The sequence below is a fragment of the Pleurodeles waltl genome, chromosome 2_2, assembly GCF_031143425.1.
Source record: "Pleurodeles waltl isolate 20211129_DDA chromosome 2_2, aPleWal1.hap1.20221129, whole genome shotgun sequence".
NCBI lineage: Eukaryota > Metazoa > Chordata > Amphibia > Caudata > Salamandridae > Pleurodeles > Pleurodeles waltl.
This window is the reverse complement of record NC_090439.1, coordinates 893,084,582-893,102,295: the sequence shown is the minus strand read 5'-3', so window position 1 is coordinate 893,102,295 and position 17,714 is coordinate 893,084,582. Positions and strand designations below refer to the sequence as shown.

At 44.8% G+C, this 17,714-nt stretch overlaps 1 protein-coding gene across 2 annotated transcripts in view; it reads left to right on the top strand.

The window, feature by feature from the left end:
- Window positions 1-2,409: 2,409 nt before the first annotated feature.
- Window positions 2,410-17,714, top strand: part of AZIN1 (antizyme inhibitor 1) — a 483,491-nt gene continuing 468,186 nt past the window's right edge. Inside the window, exon 1 of one of the 2 annotated variants that reach the window (XM_069220587.1) lies at window positions 2,410-2,697. The gene's annotated coding sequence lies outside the window, so the exon portion shown is untranslated. Of the gene's footprint in view, window positions 2,698-3,051; window positions 3,230-17,714 lie in introns of those variants that run through there. The other variant, XM_069220589.1, reaches the window with a different exon arrangement.

The window sequence follows — 17,714 nt, the reverse complement described above, 5'->3', positions numbered from 1 at the left end:
GGAGTCTGGGAGTGGGTCTAAAACCTCTTCCTCCCAGGTTAAAAAGCCTTGGTGCTAGGTCTATAAAAAAAAAAAAAAAAAAAAAGGGACATAGGCCAGGAGACAGCTCCTGTCCTAGGGAAGACACTGAACCTTTCACCAGTACTACTCCCACTTCCACTCCTAGTGCCCCTAGTAGTAGTAGTAGTGGTGGGACTACTGGCAGTAGTCAGCACAAAAGTGTAGTTGGGTTCACCTTTGGGTCTGTAGTGGGTTTTGGGGTAGATATAGAAATCCCTGAGCCAACTTTTGTCTCTCAGGGTGGCATTGGCCTTGCAACTCTAGCTGCTTGTCCCCTTAATATGGATAAGTACAAGCAGCAGATCATGGTAAATGGTGTTGAGGCTGAGACTTACAGGGACACAGATGCCAATGTCACCATAGTAACTGAAAAGTTAGTGTAACCTAAAAAAAACACCTACTTGCTCACAAGTACCAAGTCACTGATGTGAATAACTCCACTCAGTGCATCCCTAGAGCTATGGTAGACTTTAGCTTGGGTGGGGTTACTGGCCCTAAACAGGAGATAGTCTCCTCTAACCTACCTGATGAGTGCCTCCTAGGTCATGACATGGGGACCTCAGATTGGGCTGAAGTAGAGTTCCTTGCCCATACAGCCATGCTGGGCATCCCCAAACATTTACTCACTTTAATCTCAAAACCGGCTAAAGAGCAAAGTAGGGAAGGAGCCCTGGAGCCTGGAGTAATGGCCCAGGACACTCCTAAAAACTCAGACAGGAAGGATACAAGATTACCTCCTGTCCACACTCCCACTAAGGATCTCACTCCTGTGAGGGTGGAACATATACCACAGGAGCCAAAAGCTACCACAGCTGAGCTCCCATGGATATAAGAATCCCCCTGGAAGGAACCTAAGATAGGGCCGGTTTGCTGTTCTATCTTAGAAAACTTGAAGCAGCCCTCCTGTCCTTCCATGGAAACTTTGGGGCAGCAACACTGCACCACACCTGCCCTACCACAAAGCCACAGGGACAGCCATCCTGCCCTGCTCTGATATACTTTAGTCCACAACCTAAACATAGGGAACTAGAGGACCCACAGTTTAGCCACATAACAGGAGAAAATCTCAAACGGATAGGGTGGTCCACCTCCCCAGAGGGAGGGGGCCACACAATGGATGATACTGGGAGTAACCACTCTAATGTAGAGCTACTCTCCAGTTGAGATTCTGTGGCTGAGCGTGGAAGCCTGCTGTGAGTGCCAGAGTGAAAGATGTAGTGCTGCGCTGATGGGTTAATGGCTCGTCACACATCGGCTAATTGCATGGCCACAAGATAATCTGCTAACTGTGATCTAGGAGACAGTGAAGGTCCCGGTGGCATACAATTGATATTAACAGCCCCCCCCCCCTAAGCAGTTCCCCCTTCAGGCATCTCCAGCAGGACTGCTCCCAGTTCAGAAAGGGTTGTTCTCTGCATGGCCCAGGGAACGTAGACCGATACTTGTTGATCATATCCCCTTCCCACTTCCCTGAGACGGCTGCATATGTTGCAAGTCTATCTGTCCAAGTGTGATTGAAGGTGAGCGGTAACTGCTTACAATGGGAGAACCCCTGTCCCTCTGGAGCTAGAGGCAAACCCGGCATGTACCATCATTTTATACCCCCGCCGGTCGTGGGCCCTGGGAGCATTACCTAGGAAGTATGTTTTCTGTAAAAGAATATCAGGGGTGTGTGCTTTTATATATTAGAGAACTACTCCTTTCTTAATTTTGTGCACTAAGCCGTTCATGTTCCAGGACAGTAAACGGATTTCCACATCCCGTTGTTTTGCTTAGATTTAATGGCGCTTGCCAAACTTTTATAGTGTAAATTATTAGAACTATCACTTTTTCTAATAACCTTTTGATTCCAAAACGCTATGAATGGACAGCCATAGTACCATTGTAAGATACATTGCTTCGAAGCGGTCAGTTTCAAAGAGTATTTCAATTTTATGGTAGCTCAAAACTAACATTCCATAAAGTATGGGTTTTTTTTCAATTAATTATTTCGGTTTTATGTCATACGCCATACAAACAGACGTTTAGGAGCAAGTGTATTGGTATTTCTCGTGGGTCTGTTGCTTGTTTTGTTGAGGATGAATGGTTGAGTCAGTTCTTTTGAGATCTGAACAGGTTATAAAAAACTGTGGGCTTTATGGGGGTAGCAGTGGTCCTTTTCTTATAAATTTCACCTTAAGTAAAGATCGAATGTGGCTTGTGTGTGACTAAGTTGTACTCGGTAAACATTTCGTAAAGGGATATTTGACATCTGTCTAAAACAGGTGAGGCTGGCTGGCTGTGTCTATGCTGTCCTATTGCCGTCGCTTTGTGGGTTGGACTTGTTTGGGGCTTTTTCCAAGACAGCGCAGCTTGTTGTACGCTTGCAGTAGTAGGAGGACAGTGCAGGTCTCGCTTCATACGTCAGTCCTGGCTCTACTGCACTCCTCTTCTCACTTCCAAGTCTGCCCCGTTGCTTCTGCCTCTCTTGTGTGTAATCGCAGCCCGCCGTGCTGAGCAGCCGCCCGCCACTGCTGCCCCGGAGCCTATGGCCACAGCAGCCGCCTCCATTTCTCTCTTAGCATCTCCCCCCACGCTTTAAAAATTCCGCCAAAAAAGAGAAGACGATTTTCCAAATCCTTCTGGCCGTTTTCTCACGTAAGTAATGGCGCTGCGCGGGAGCTGAGCACGAATCTTGTTGCGCAGAGAGAATGCAGGTGCAGGACGCGACGGGCTCCTTGGCTGCCCTCTCCTTGCTATTACCGGGGCTCAGAGGTGGCTGGCGTCGCTGCAGATGTTGGAGGTGGCGGAGCACGACCCGGGCCCTGTTGCGCGGGCGGCCGTGAGCGCTGTGTAAGCCGGGGTGGCTTCTTGGGGGGTCCTCTGTGAGCTCCACAACCGAGCCGCCGCTGTCAGCGGGTCGCGAGCGCAAGGGGGACCCTAATTGGCCGGTGCAGGCGTCGCTCAGGCCGGAAGCGGCGGGGCTCGTGGCCGTTGGTCGCTTGCGCTTTCGGGTAATCTCTTTCCTGCTCGCGCGCCGCCCGAGTCCCGGAGCAGGCAGTGCTCCGCCGCCGGCGGGTGACCCAGCGGAGCGGCAGCGCCTGCCGGACCGAAGCGGTGCCCGCGCCGCTCCCGCCATGCTAGGGAGGAGCGGCTCTGATAGAGGAGTCAGTGTGCCAGCAGCCCACAGGTGAGTGGCACCGGGGCCTTTGAGGACAGCGGCAGACCGGGAACAGAGCCAGTGTCAGGGACGTCTGACAGCTGCCTGGCTTACAGAGGCAGGCCGGTCGACCTATTACAGGCGCTCATTCGAAGGAAGATGCGTTTTCGCCTTTTGACAGGTCGCCTCTGCTTCCAGTGGGCACGCAGCTGTCACGTAGCCCAGGGAGTAGGAGCTGTTCCCTTGCTGGCCTTTGAGACCCAGAGGGAGGGCGCTGTCGCCCGCGGTGGTCCTTGTGCTGAGAGGCAGACAGCCGGCTTCAAGCCCTCCGGCGCCGCGCGTCCTGCCTGCCTCCGGATCTGCAACTCCGGGCTTTGAATGGTGTTGGCGGCACTGAGTTCAGGGGAGGGGTTTTCCGGCCTGCTCCGGTCCAGGCTGGTTTGTTTCTTCCTGTCTGTGAACAATGCTGTGGGCTCAGAAGTCCGGCACCCGCCATGGAGGCACGAACCATCGGTTTGTTCATGTTGTCACGTGCACTCCATTAAGTAGAACTACACACAGTTTGTCTGTACTTTAAATTGCTATATTAAAGCAGCAGCCCTCTTGTAACATTGTCGCCCAACTTTATTGGGCATTCGAAGCCACTATTTTAAATAGGCACAGCCGAGTGCAAGCAATCATTGAATATACATGAATGGTATATAATTGTATCAGTGGTTGGCAAGTGTAATGTTGTTTTTTGTTCCTAGTGTATATTTTGTTGTTTGGGCTAGATTGTAGCAGATTATGCGCACTTATAATCATAATAATTGGGGAATGCCTTATCGGTGGAGCTTCAGTATGCCGGAGGCGACAGTTATGTACACGTACACTACTTGGCGTAGGCTGCACTTGGAAACTCTTATTTCTGCGGGACACACATCCCGACTCGTTAACCTTAAACGGTTGTTAAGCGTGATTGTTGATCTTTTCCCCTTTTTTACTCGGTTCACACAATCAATATCCATAAAGGGGTCGTGTCAGTCAATCACAGACACTGAACTATAAAGAATACGACTAAGCTGCTAATTTAGCCAAAATTAACACTGTTGAGATGTATTTTCTGCTGTGCTTTAGCCCCATTTTTACATCGTGCGGAAAAAAATGACACTACACGCAGTAGCAAGTAAGCTGCCACCTGGCTAGAATTACCACGACATAAGCATTTTCGTGTGAATGCCGATTAAACAGTTTGAAAAGTGAGCAAAAGCTAGTGTTTCTATTTTTAAAATGTTGACTTTAAACAACAAATTACCGCATGTCCAATAGTTTAGAAACTATTCCCGCGTGATTATTCAAGCGAACAGTGACAGAATTACCAAGTAAAACAATAAAGAGGATTTTACACATTCTTATATAAGTGCCCACTAGCCCTCCCTGAACCTCAAAATGGTAGCAGATGTCTGGTACTTTTCTCTGAGACAGGTTCCACTCTTAGACTAAGATAGTTGCATCAGGTTTTATCCTAGTTTTTACCACCAGCCTCTGATGGTGGTATTGGAATGCTGTAAATCCTTTAAAATTAATTTCTGTGGGCAATAAGTAATATTTGCCCTAATCAATTTTACTATTTTCCGGCTGGTCTAAAATACCCTATATTGGTCCTAAATGTCTGAACATTTGTTAAAGGAGCGTTTACATAACTTTACCCTGATACAATTAATAATTTTTTGTTATTTGGTCGATTTATCCAAATCCTAAAAATAGTATTTCATGAGATTATAGTTACATTCCACCAGTCTTTGCATTACTGCTGACTAGTTTTGTGTACAGAAAACCCATACCCTAGGTTCCCTCGTTGTAGTATTTAGCCTAGACTCTCTTGGCTTGTACATTTTCCAAAACGATTCAGGATATACAATAACAATTCATTCCCTATTTAAAACGTACCACTGTGATGAAACCATTTATGAGTAGGTGGTAGACACTCTTAAGTGCCCTTACAACAAGGAATCCATACAAACATTGGAGACAAGTATTTGCTCCCTCACAGGTGCTACTGCACTTTGTCCTGAAGAAGACCCTGTTAAATTGACTTCGGGGTCTGCAACCTCACTAGTGGACATATACGTATTATTATAACATACGCATTGTGCTTTCATTTTTTAGTAGTTCGCTTTAATTGGATTGTGTCAGCCCTAGTTTTGTATATATTTTTGTTCTGTACATAGCACTTGCACACCTTCTTTTCACACATGCCACTTTATACTTTCACTGCACTGTTTTTGTTGGAGCACCTTCAAAATGAACAAGCATTTTCAATGCAACGGGGCTCGCATTTGCTCGAGTTAGAGCTGTTTGTGTTGTAAGCTCCTAACTGGACTTTTCTTGACACAAATTAAAAGAAAACACAGCGCTATCGCGCTATGTAAAATGGAGTGCGATCGTGCTGAAATTGAAAACGTAAAAACTGAGCGCGATTGTGCTATGTAATCCCCAGCGCGATCACGCTGCGTGGAAAATAAACAGATAAAGTACTCCGGAAACCCGGGCTGAAAACATCGAGCCTTGAATGGTTTCAGTACTTTACCGGTGCTGTGGGCTAAACACCGGAAAAGGCATGACGTATGCATGCCTTTAATAAATGAAAGCAAGCAGATTTTAAAGAGCAAGCTCAGGAACCAATGAAAGTGACTGACGTGACTTAGGCGTGGTTTGAAGCCCAAAGAGAGATAACATCATGGGCGGATTGCTTTGCGCTCACCCATAATAAATGGTTTCAACATATTGAGTACCTGTGTTATACAGGGAATTAATTGTTGTTGTATATCACTGTTATGTAAAAATTTACTAGCCAAGGGAGTCTAGGCACTATATCTATCTATAGATGAATGTCTCTTTAAAATTAGAGAACGCGTACTCAGATGTGCTGTGATCTGTGGTTATTATCCCCAAACAACGTGTTCCTACCACATAGGGTCTTGGTCACTATTATAGCAACCTTGTATGTACTTCCCTATATGTACAGTATTTGAAAGTGTTTAAATTTGACAACATTAAAGTACTAAAATCCTTTCCATTCCATGGGCACCATCTTGTAACTTTCGTAAGTTAATTGTTTTGCTGTACAAAACATAGCCATCCATAACCTCTATATGTAGTACAATTCTCAGCATATTGATATAAATAGTCCTGATGCATTAGAGTATCCTATCAAACATAATTGCTCAATATACTATGCCCAATTCTCCTTATTGTTATTCTTTATGAACCTTAAATACTCTCAGTCCAAACCTTGTGGATTAAGGGTCCTGGGATATCATACAGGCCACAGGTAGGCATTGTTCTGACAGTCCAGCTGATAGCGAGCAGTGTAAACCTATAACACATTATTCATAGTGCTCTCAATTCAAACGAAATTCAAAATATGTGTGAAGGCGTCCAATAAATATTATGTATTAACCAAAATTTGGTTTGCAAGAGTATAGGAGTAATTTTATGTAAAGTCAATGATCTCCAAATTTTTGTCCACTCTGGACCCGTAATTACAGATTTAGAGTGGAATTCCAGAATTCTAAAGTCTTTCTAACATGTTTAATAGCTTGTGGTCAGAAAACGGTAAATTCTAGATACCTGGTATCCAAGTCTGGCGATTTTCAAAAGTAAAGGAAGGACTGAAGGGTCATTGTGGAGCGAGTGAGACTTAGATTGTGCTACTTTAATTTAAAAAACGTTATAGAATTCCTGGTCCTCAATATGATATATTTCTTGTAGGTTCACAAAGGTTAAAGGATTTGAGTGTGCCTAATTGTTTAGGGCAGTAAATACCTTTTTGTTAATCCATGATTGCCAGTGAAGAGTCTGACCTTTATACTTAATATTTGGGTTGTACCAAAGAGAAGCAGGATTGAAGAATTTCAGTTTAAATTGCAATCAATTAAAATTGCATTTTTGGTATTCTTAAAGCTACATTTAGAGTATGGTATGTGCTTGTTGATAGATGTGAGTAGAGTTGCCGAGTCGGAGTTTCCCAAAATTACTTTTTCCACTTCAATCCATAAAGTAGTGTAGTTTTCCGGGGTTGCGAGCCAATAGGTAATTTGTTTGGCAAGAAAAGCTGATTGGTAATATTGAAATTAGGTAGGTTGAGACCACCCAGGTTTTTGGGTAGTCTTAATTTGTGTAAGGCTATTCTAGGCCTTTTTCCCTGCCATATAACGTTTTTAATCGTTTATGGTGGAAGTAGTCAGTGAGTGATAAGGGGAGCATACTTATTAGGTAGTTAACCACTGGGGATATCATCATTTTTATCGTTTTGATGCAACCCTACCAGGTAATATATTTTGGTGACCAGCCTTCTAATAAATGTTAGATTTTTTTTTTTGAAGGGTTAGATGCTTGTTATGATTCAGTGTCAATTAAATCCAACAGTGTAAATTAAATAACAGCTATATTTGCTTCAGCGAATGTACTGTTATTTGCCAGAGGATGCATATGTATTGTATAGTTCCAATAGTAAGTTTAAGGAAGTTGGTAAACGTTTTGTAAAATTTGGCATTGAATCCATTGGGTCCCGGGGCCTTATTATCTTTTAATGTATTAATAGCTCAGTGATCTCAGCTGTAGAGATTGGTTTGGCTAATACCTCCTTGTCTTGTTCAAATAGTTTGGGGATCTGTAATTTATTTAAATACTCTTTACATTGTTCAGCTATAATTTGGCTTTTCTTCGAGTAGAGTTGCATATAAAATTGTCTAACTGGGTCTATAATTTTTTGTGGGTTGATTTATATTCTTTTGATTTTGTTTGTGTTTATGATATGATGCAAGCATTTTTCCTGCTTTGTTGGCCTCAGAGTTTAAGGTCTTTCAATTTAATAAGCCTGCTTGTTTGCAGAGTATTCAATTTTATATTCATATTTCTTAATAGTAAGTTTGGTAAGGATCTGCTTGTCCAGTATTTGGATATGGGAGGATTCTAAGAGACCAATCTCATTCTTAAGTTTCAGTAGGGATTTATTTTTTGTCTTATTGTAAAGAAATGGCTCCCTGTTGCAGTTACCCCCCACTTTTTGCCTGATACTGATGCTGACTTGACTGAGAAGTGTGCTGGGACCCTGCTAACCAGGCCCCAACACCAGTGTTCTTTCACTTAAAATGTACCATTGTCTCCACAATTGGCACAACCCTGGCACCCAGGTAAGTCCCTTGTAACTGGCCCCAAGGGCCCTGATGCCAGGGAAGGTCTCTAAGGGCTGCAGCATGACTTATGCCACCCTAGGGACCCCTCACTCAGCACAGACACACTGCTTGCCAGCTTGTGTGTGCTGGTGGGGAGAAAATGACTAAGTCGACATGGCACTCCCCTCAGGGTGCCATGCCAACCTCACACTGCCTGTGGCATAGGTAAGTCACCCCTCTAGCAGGCCTTACAGCCCTAAGGCAGGGTGCACTATACCACAGGCGAGGGCATAGGTGCATGAGCACTATACCCCTACAGTGTCTAAGCAAAACCTTAGACATTGTAAGTGCAGGGTAGCCATAAGAGTATATGGTCTGGGAGTCTGTCAAAAACGAACTCCACAGCTCCATAATGGCTACACTGAATACTGGGAAGTTTGCTATCAAACTTCTCAGAATAATAAACCCACACTGATGCCAGTGTTGGATTTATTACAAAATGCACACAGAGGGCATCTTAGAGAGCCCCCTGTATTTTACCCAATTGTTCAGTGCAGGACTGATTGGTCTGTGCCTGCCTGCTGCTGAGAGACGAGTTTCTGACCCCATGTGGTGAGGGCCTTTGTGCTCTCTGAGGACAGAAACAAAAGACTGCTCTGGGTGGAGGTGCTTCACACCTCCCCCCTGCAGGAACTGTAACACCTAGCAGTGAGCCTCAAAGGCTCAGGCTTTGTGTTACAATGCCCCAGGGCACTCCAGCTAGTGGAGATGCCCGCCCCCTGGACACAGCCCACACTTTTGGCGGCAAGTCCAGGAGAGATAATGAGAAAAACAAGGAGGAGTCACTGACCAGTCAGAACAGCCCCTAAGGTGTCCTGAGCTGAGGTGACTCTGACTTTTAGAAATCCTCCATCTTGCAGTTGGAGGATTCCCCCAATAGGATTAGGGATGTGCCCCCCTCCCCTCGGAGGAGGCACAAAGAGGGTGTAGCCACCCTCAGGGCTAGTAGCCATTGGCTACTAACCCCCCAGACCTAAACACACCCTTAAATTTAGTATTTAAGGGCTCCCAAGAACCAAGGAACTCGGATTCCTACAACCTAAGAAGAAGAGGACTGCTAAGCTGAAAAACCCTGCAGAGAAGACGGAGACACCCACTGCTTTTGCCCCAGCTCTACCGGCCTGTCTCCCTCCCTTCTAAAGACACTGCTCCAGCGACGCTTTCCCCAGGGACCAGCGACCTCTGAATCCTCAGAGGACTGCCCTGCTCTAGAAGGACCAAGAACTCCTGAGGAAAGTGGCTCTGTTCACCCAAGACTGCAACTTTGTTTCCAAAGGAGCAACTTTAAAACAACTGCGTTTTCCCGCCAGAAGCGTGAGACTTGCTACTCTGCAGCCGACGCCCCCGGCTCGACTTGTGGAGAACAAACACTTCAGGGAGGACTCCCCGGCGACTGCGAGACCATGAGTAGCCAGAGTTGCCCCCCCTGAGCTCCCACAGCGACGCCTGCAGAGGGAATCCCGAGGCTCCCCCTGACCGCGACTGCCTGCTCCTCGGATCCCGACGCCTGGAAAAGACTCTGCACCCGCAGCCCCCAGGACCTGAAGGATCCGAACTCCAGTGCAGGAGTGACCCCCAGGAGGCCCTCTCCCTTGCCCAGGTGGTGGCTACCCCGAGGAGCCCCCCGCTTGCCTGCCTGCATCGCTGAAGAGACCCCTTGGTCTCCCATTGATTCCAATTGAAAACCCGACGCATGTTTGCACACTGCACCCGGCCGCCCCCGTGCTGCTGAGGGTGTACTTCCTGTGCTAACTTGTGTCCCCCCCGGTGCCCTACAAAACCCCCCTGGTCTGCCCTCCGAAGACGCGGGTACTTACCTGCTGGCAGACTGGAACCGGGGCACCCCCTTCTCCATTGAAGCCTATGCGTTTTGGGCACCACTTTGAACTCTGCACCTGACCGGCCCTGAGCTGCTGGTGTGGTAACTTTGGGGTTGCTCTGAACCCCCAACGGTGGGCTACCTTGGACCCAAACTTGAACCCCGTAGGTGGTTTACTTACCTGCAAGAACTAACAAACTCTTACTCCCCCTAGGAACTGTGAAAATTGCACTAAGTGCCTAGTTTTAAAATAGCTATATGTGATTTATGTGAAAAGTGTATATGCTATTTTGCTAATTCAAAGTTCCTAAAGTACCTACCTGCAATACCTTTCGTTTGAAGTATTACATGTAATTCTTGAAATAAACTAAGAAAATATATTTTTCTATACAAAAACCTATTGGCCTGGAATTGTCTTTGAGTGTGTGTTCCTCATTTATTGCCTGTGTGTGTACAACAAATGCATAACACTACTCCTTTGATAAGCCTACTGCTCAACCACACTACCACAAAATAGAGTATTAGTATTATCTCTTTTTGCCACTATCTTACCTCTAAGGGGAACTCTTGGACTCTGTGCATACTATTCCTTACTTTGAAATAGTGCATACAGAGCCAACTTCCTACACTGATTGATTCTAGTTTTCATTCCTATCAATGTACCCCTTAAAGTTGCTTTAAGAGCATTCCAAAAAGTTTGTTCATGTACGTCTGGGAAAGAGTCTTTTGTGAGAAAGTCGGATATGGTCCATTCAATTCTCTTTATATTCTCTTGGTCTTTTAAAATCTTGTTGTTGAAACACCATTTTATTTATACAGGTTCCAGAGTTGGTCCCAGTTAGTAGAGTATTGATATATGCATGGTCAGAAATTATTGGTGAAATACTTGTTTGGTCAGTTAGGTGAGGATCGGAACCCGAGATGAGGTTATAATCTATTCTCGTGTATGAGGAAGGAGAATAAAAGGTATACTCCCTTGAGTCAGGGTGTTGGAGTCTCCATGCGTTTTTTTAAGGTCATATTTAATACAAATATCCTTTAGAATTCTATGTGATTTAGGTGGGTGATAATTACAAGTGGATTATCTATCGATCGTGGTATCCAGGGGGAGGTTGAAATCTCCAGCTACAATTGGGAGGGCATAAGTAGGCAACTGGCCTAATTTCTCTGAAATTGTATTTCAGAAATCAATATTTGGACTGTATATATGAACAACATGTGATCTAGACTCCTCTTTCTCTAGAGTTACTATGACCCATTTCCCTTATCTGTCAGAGATAGAGGATTCTGTAATTAGGTTAGCTTTTTGGGAGATCAGTGTAGTCCCATCCATTATTTTATTTTTTTGTGGACTGCCGGAGAACAGTGTACATCATCAATCCATTTGTTTTTTTTGATTTTGAGTGCTTCTGTCTCTGGAATCCTTGTCTCTTGAAGGAGGATAATATCTCCCTTGGTTTTGTATAGATAGTTCATTATTTTTTTATGTTTTATTGGATGGTTCATACCCTTAACATTCAAAGATACAATATTGATATTGTCTATCGTATTAGCCATGGTAGTATGTTGTGTGGTAGAGGTGTGTATCAAAAGTACTCCTATGTAAGAAGGGTATCTTCGGGAGTATGGGCTATCATTGATATATAACAGTTGAATATGTGTATAATTTCTGCTTTCTCAATAAAGTAGAATAATCCGATAAGTGCTAAATATGTAGTGAACAAAACACGTACCGTCTATAGTCTTGTGAGATGGAGTCCTTAAAGTACTATATTGGATGAAATAGTATATGTCTAGTGTGAGAATCACACTCGTAATAACCCTAAGCTTTCCAGCAAATAAGTATAAATGAGAGAAAGGTGTAAGAGAAAGGAAGATGAAGAATAAAAAACTAAAGAAAAAAAGTAAGAACAACCCCAGCCCCCAACTTTCTACAAACACCATGGAGTGGATGACAGAAGAAGAGCAAACATCCATCGGGGGAATGAGTAAAATACATTGTGATGTTCACATCGTATGCCGCTATTATAGATGATATTCAGAGGGAAGGTCACATAAGGTTATCTATATCTGTGTCTTGGAAAGCTATCAAATTGGATACATGGATGGCACGTGTTAGAAATGATGTAGTATAACTTGCAGAAAATGGCGAAGTGAAACTATCACATGTAACTTGTTCAATAGGTTATACAATCCAAATTTAAACAAACAAAGCAGAATATATATGAACATATACTGTCCGTTAACAAGAGCATAAGTATAGTAGGCAATGAGTGATTATGAACTAACCTTGACAGGTAATGTGATAAGAAAACAAGAAGGTGATTAAGCCTCACCAATTAGACCACACAATGTCACTATTACTTTAACAATTCACCTTTGATGGGTAGAAAAAGGGAATCAGACAATACAACAAGTGAACCTTAAATCCGATCGTAGGAAAGAATATCCATATTAGGAGGAAACATTGTAGACAAGAATGGACCCTACAGAGCACCAAAAGCATTCAAAAGTCCTCAATACCGATGAGATTAGCGCACTTTTAAGGAACAAGAGTTAAGTTTTCCTAGCAACATCCATTTCTTGTCCTGCCAGTTCATCTAGAAACGTTTTTAAAGCATTGTGATTGTTGAAGAGTGATATTTTCCATCCATGACGATTCTGAACTTTGCCGAACCTGCTAAAGAAAATTGAATGTTCATGTCTCTGAGTCTATCGCGTAGAGCCAAGAATATTTTTCTTCTATCTACAATCGTTTTGGCGTAGTCCTGTGAGATGTAGATTTTAGATCCAGTCCAGTTAATGTGGTTATTTTTGAGCATGTAGAGCAAGACTGCTTCTGCATATTGGAACCGCAGAGGTTTGCAAACTATTGGTCTGGGTTTGGTCAGAGATCAATAGCAGTGTTTGAATGTGGGAACCCTATGTGCTCTTTCCAGTTCAAGTTTTTTGTCAAATTGGAGGCCTGTGACTAGAGGATTAAAGGAAAGAAACGCACAGATTGGTGGGTGGGGGCCCTCATTACTTTCAGAACCTTCAGGAATCCCAAATATTCTCAGGTTACCTCTCCTATTTTGGTCTTCCAAGTCTGTCTTTTTTTATAAATTTACTTAATGATTGTAAGAAGAGAAGGTCCTTGTTAGATTTGTTCTTGACATCTTCCAGGTCACTGATTTTTTTTGTTTTTTTGTTTTGCTTCTAATATTTTGTTATTGACAGTGTTGATATCCGCCCTGATGGCCGATAATTTAAGCTTCATAGAGAGCATGTTTATTTTTGTAGATTTAATGAGGTAATGCACTTAGGACAATTTTCTGAGAATTGTATCCATTGTACTGTTTATAGCAGCCTTGCTTTTGATCAGTGAATCCAGAAAGGTTGGTTCTGCTTTGGAACGCTTAGCGTGAGGTTTAGGTTCCTTCTCAGCCATGTTAAGTTCCGCTGTTCCTAAGTTAAGGAACTGTGCCGTTTTTGTAGGAAATAGCAAACACAAATTGAGTCTTGAATTTGTTCAGTTATCACAATCACCGAAGATTTCTGGCCTAAACGGTCTGGGCCTGAAGAGTTCTGAAGTTATACGTTTGTGAGACTAAGCTGTGATAACTCATCTATTTCGACACGCTTAACGTTCATCAAAAGTCAAGTTCACTGGAATAAGTATATCGTTTTTTTATTCACATATATTTCCATATTTTTTAAAATAGCAAAGAAGAAAAATATTCTTCTTTTCAGCAGGGGTGCCATTTTAAGGTCGGGCAAATCGAGTTATGAGTGAGCAATTTGTTTTCTTCACACATTCGGTGAAACGTGCAAAACTGGTGAATAAACGCATCCATTTCTTGTCAGGATTAGCGTAAGTTGTACAAGCATTGTTCAAACGACTTCAGTCGATTGATTCCAACAATGCACCAGATTCTGGAGCAGGGCACCGCCATTTTAGGATGTGCACGTTGGTTACAGTGAGAGGAGACAAACTTGATTAAAACATTTAGATTAGCTCTGACCTTATCTCTGGTCTTCACATGTGTTGCTGGAGTCTTTCCAAAATCGGAAATTTATATTTGTTGAGCGTCTGCCGGAGCAACAGAAACGGTTGAAAGTTGCTCTGCATCGCCAGGAGAGACAGTCAAGCACCCATGAGCTTTTTCGTCCAAGCCCTCTCAATATTTATTTATTTAATTTTTATTAGAGCACTCAACCTCCCTCTTATGTTTAAAAATAGCTCCAATGTTATCAAATTCACGTTTCTCAGAGAATTTGCATGTCCCCCCCCCCCCCCACCCAAAAAAAAAAATCGTGAAATTTAATATAAGGCTATGATTGGGAGCAGACCCAGGTAGGCTGCATGCGTTGGTAACCTCAGGCCCTGACACAAGGTTGGGTCCTACAGCCATCACTGTTGTGTATTGCAAGGACTGTGCAGCATAGAATGATTATATGGTAATTTAGTGACATACTTCATTAAAAAAAAGACAGAAAAAATAGTTAAAGGTTGGATGTTGTTCAGAGAACTCTTGGAATCTGTCAGTTACGCTGTGTGACCTGCACCATTGCAACAGGTGCTCTCAAAGCAGGCAAACCACTTTGCCAAAACCATGTGTAATAAAAAGCAGGCAGTCAGTCAGTCAACAGCAATACATAAGGGCTGTGTGTTGCACGTTCCATACCGTAGATCGGTGTAGGAAGTTGGCTCTGTATGTACTATTTCAAAGTAAGGAATAGTATGCACAGAGTCAAAGGATTCCCCTTAGAGGTAAGATAGTGGCAAAAAGAGATAATACTAATGCTCTATTTTGTGGTAGTGTGGTCGAGCAATAGGCTTATCAAAGGAGTAGTCTTAAGCATTTGTTGTACACAGACAGGCAATAAATGAGGAACACGCACTCCGAGACAATTCCAGGCCAATAGGTTTTTGTATAGAAAAAGATATTTTCTTAGTTTATTTTAAGAACCACCGGTTCAAATTTTACATGTAATACTTCAAATGAAAGGTATTGCAGGTAGGTACTTTAGGAACTTTGAATAATCAAAATAGCTTATATACTTTTCTCATAAATCACATATAGCTATTTTAAAACTAGACAGTGCAATTTTCACAGTTCCTAGGGGGAGTAAGAGTTGTTAGTTCTTGTAGGTAAGTAAACCACCTACGGGGGTTCAAGTTTGGGTCCAAAGTAGCCCACCGTTGGGGGTTCAGAGGAACCCCAAAGTTACCACACCAGCTGCTCAGGGCCGGTCAGGTGCAGAGGTCAAAGTGGTGCCCAAAACGCATAGGCTTCAATGGAGAATGGGGTGCCCCGGTTCCAGTCTGCCAGCAGGTAAGTACCCGCGTCTTTGGAGGGCAGGCCAGGGGGGTTTTGTAGGACACCGGGGGGGACACAAGTTAGCACAAAAAGTACACCCTCAGCAGCACGGGGCGGCCGGGTGCAGTGTGCAAACACGCGTCGGGTTTCCAATATAAATCAATGGGAGACCAAGGGGTCTCTTCAGTGATGCAGGCAAGGGGGGGGGGGCTCCTCGGGGTAGCCACCACCTGGGCAAGGGAGAGGGCCTCCTGGGGGTCACTCCTGCACTGGAGTTCGGATCCTTCAGGTCCTGGGGGCTGCGGGTGCAGAGTCTTTTACAGGCGTCGGGATCCGAGGAGCAGGCAGTCGCGGTCAGGGGGAGCCTCGGGATTCCCTCTGCAGGTGTCGCTGTTGGAGCTCAGGGGGGGCAACTCTGGCTACTCACGGTCTCGCAGTCGCCGGGGAGTCCTCCCTGAAGTGTTGTTTTTCCACAAGTCGAGACGGAGGCGTCGGGTGCAGAGTAGCAAGTCTCACGCTTCCGGCGGGAAACAGTTGTTTTAAAGTTGCTCCTTTGAAACAAAGTTGCAGTCTTGGATTAACAGAGCCGCTGTCCTCGGGAGTTTCTTGGTCCTTTTAGAGCAGGGCAGTCCTCTGAGGCTTCAGAGGTTGCTGGTCCCTGGGGAAAGCGTTGCTGGAGCAGTGTCTTTAGAAGTGGGGAGACAGGCCGGTAGAGCTGGGGCCAAGGCAGTTGGTGTCTCCGTCTTCTCTGCAGGGTTTTTCAGCTTAGCAATCCTCTTCTTCTTAGGTTGCAGGAATCTGAGTTCCTAGGTTCTGGGGAGCCCCTAAATACAGAATTTAGGGGTGTGTTTAGGTCTGGGAGGGCAGTAGCCAATGGCTACTAGCCCTGAGGGTGGCTAGACCCTCTTTGTGCCTCCTCCCAAGGGGAGGGGGTCACATTCCTATCCCTATTGGGGGAATCCTCCATCTGCAGGATTTCTAAAGGTCAGAGTCACCTCAGCTCAGGTTGCCTTAGGGGCTGTCCTTACTGGCCAGTGACTCCTCCTTGTTTTTCTCATTATCTCCTCCGGCCTTGCCGCCAAAAGTGGGGCCGTGGCCGGAGGGGGCGGGCAACTCTACTAGCTGGAATGCCCTGTGGTGCTGTAACAAAGGGGGTGAGCCTTTGAGGCTCACCGCCAGGTGTTACAGTTCCTGCAAGGGGGAGGTGATAAGCATCTCCACCCAGTACAGGCTTTGTTACTAGCCACAGAGTGACAAAGGCACTCTCCCCATGTGGCCAGCAACATGTCTCGAGTGTGGCAGGCTGCTAAAACCAGTCAGCCTACACGGGTAGTTGGTTAAGGTTTCAGGGGGCACCTCTAAGGTGCCCTCTGGAGTGTATGTTACAATAAAATGTACACTGGCATCAGTGTGCATTTATTGTGCTGAGAAGTTTGATACCAAACTTCCCAGTTTTCAGTGTAGCCATTATGGTGCTGTGGAGTTCGTGTATGACAGACTCTCAGACCATATACTCTTATGGCTACCCTGCACTTACAATGTCTAAGGTTTTGCTTAGACACTGTAGGGGCACAGCGCTCATGCACTTGTGCCCTCACCTATGGTATAGTGCACCCTGCCTTAGGGCTGTAAGGCCTGCTAGAGGGGTGACTTATCTATACTGTATAGGCAGTGTGAGGTTGGCATGGCACCCTGAGGGGAGTGCCATGTCGACTTACTCGTTTTGTCCTCACCAGCACACACAAGCTGGCAAGCAGTGTGTCTGTGCTGAGTGAGGGGTCCCCAGGGTGGCATAAGACATGCTGCAGCCCTTAGAGACCTTCCCTGGCATCAGGGCCCGTGGTACCAGGGGTACCAGTTACAAGGGACTTACCTGGATGCCAGGGTGTGCCAATTGTGGAAACAAAAGTACAGGTTAGGGAAAGAACACTGGTGCTGGGGCCTGGTTAGCAGGCCTCAGCACACTTGCAAATCAAAACATAGCATCAGCAAAGGCAAAACGTCAGGGGGTAACCATGCCAAGGAGGCATTTCCTTACACTCGTGAATTTAGTTTTTTGTTTGCTGTACTTTAACAAGCCTTCAACTGTTTTTTCCGTGTGTGTGTATGTGTGCATATACAAATATATAAAATGTCATGCTCATGACTAGGATTCTCCAAGGAGTAGCTTGTGA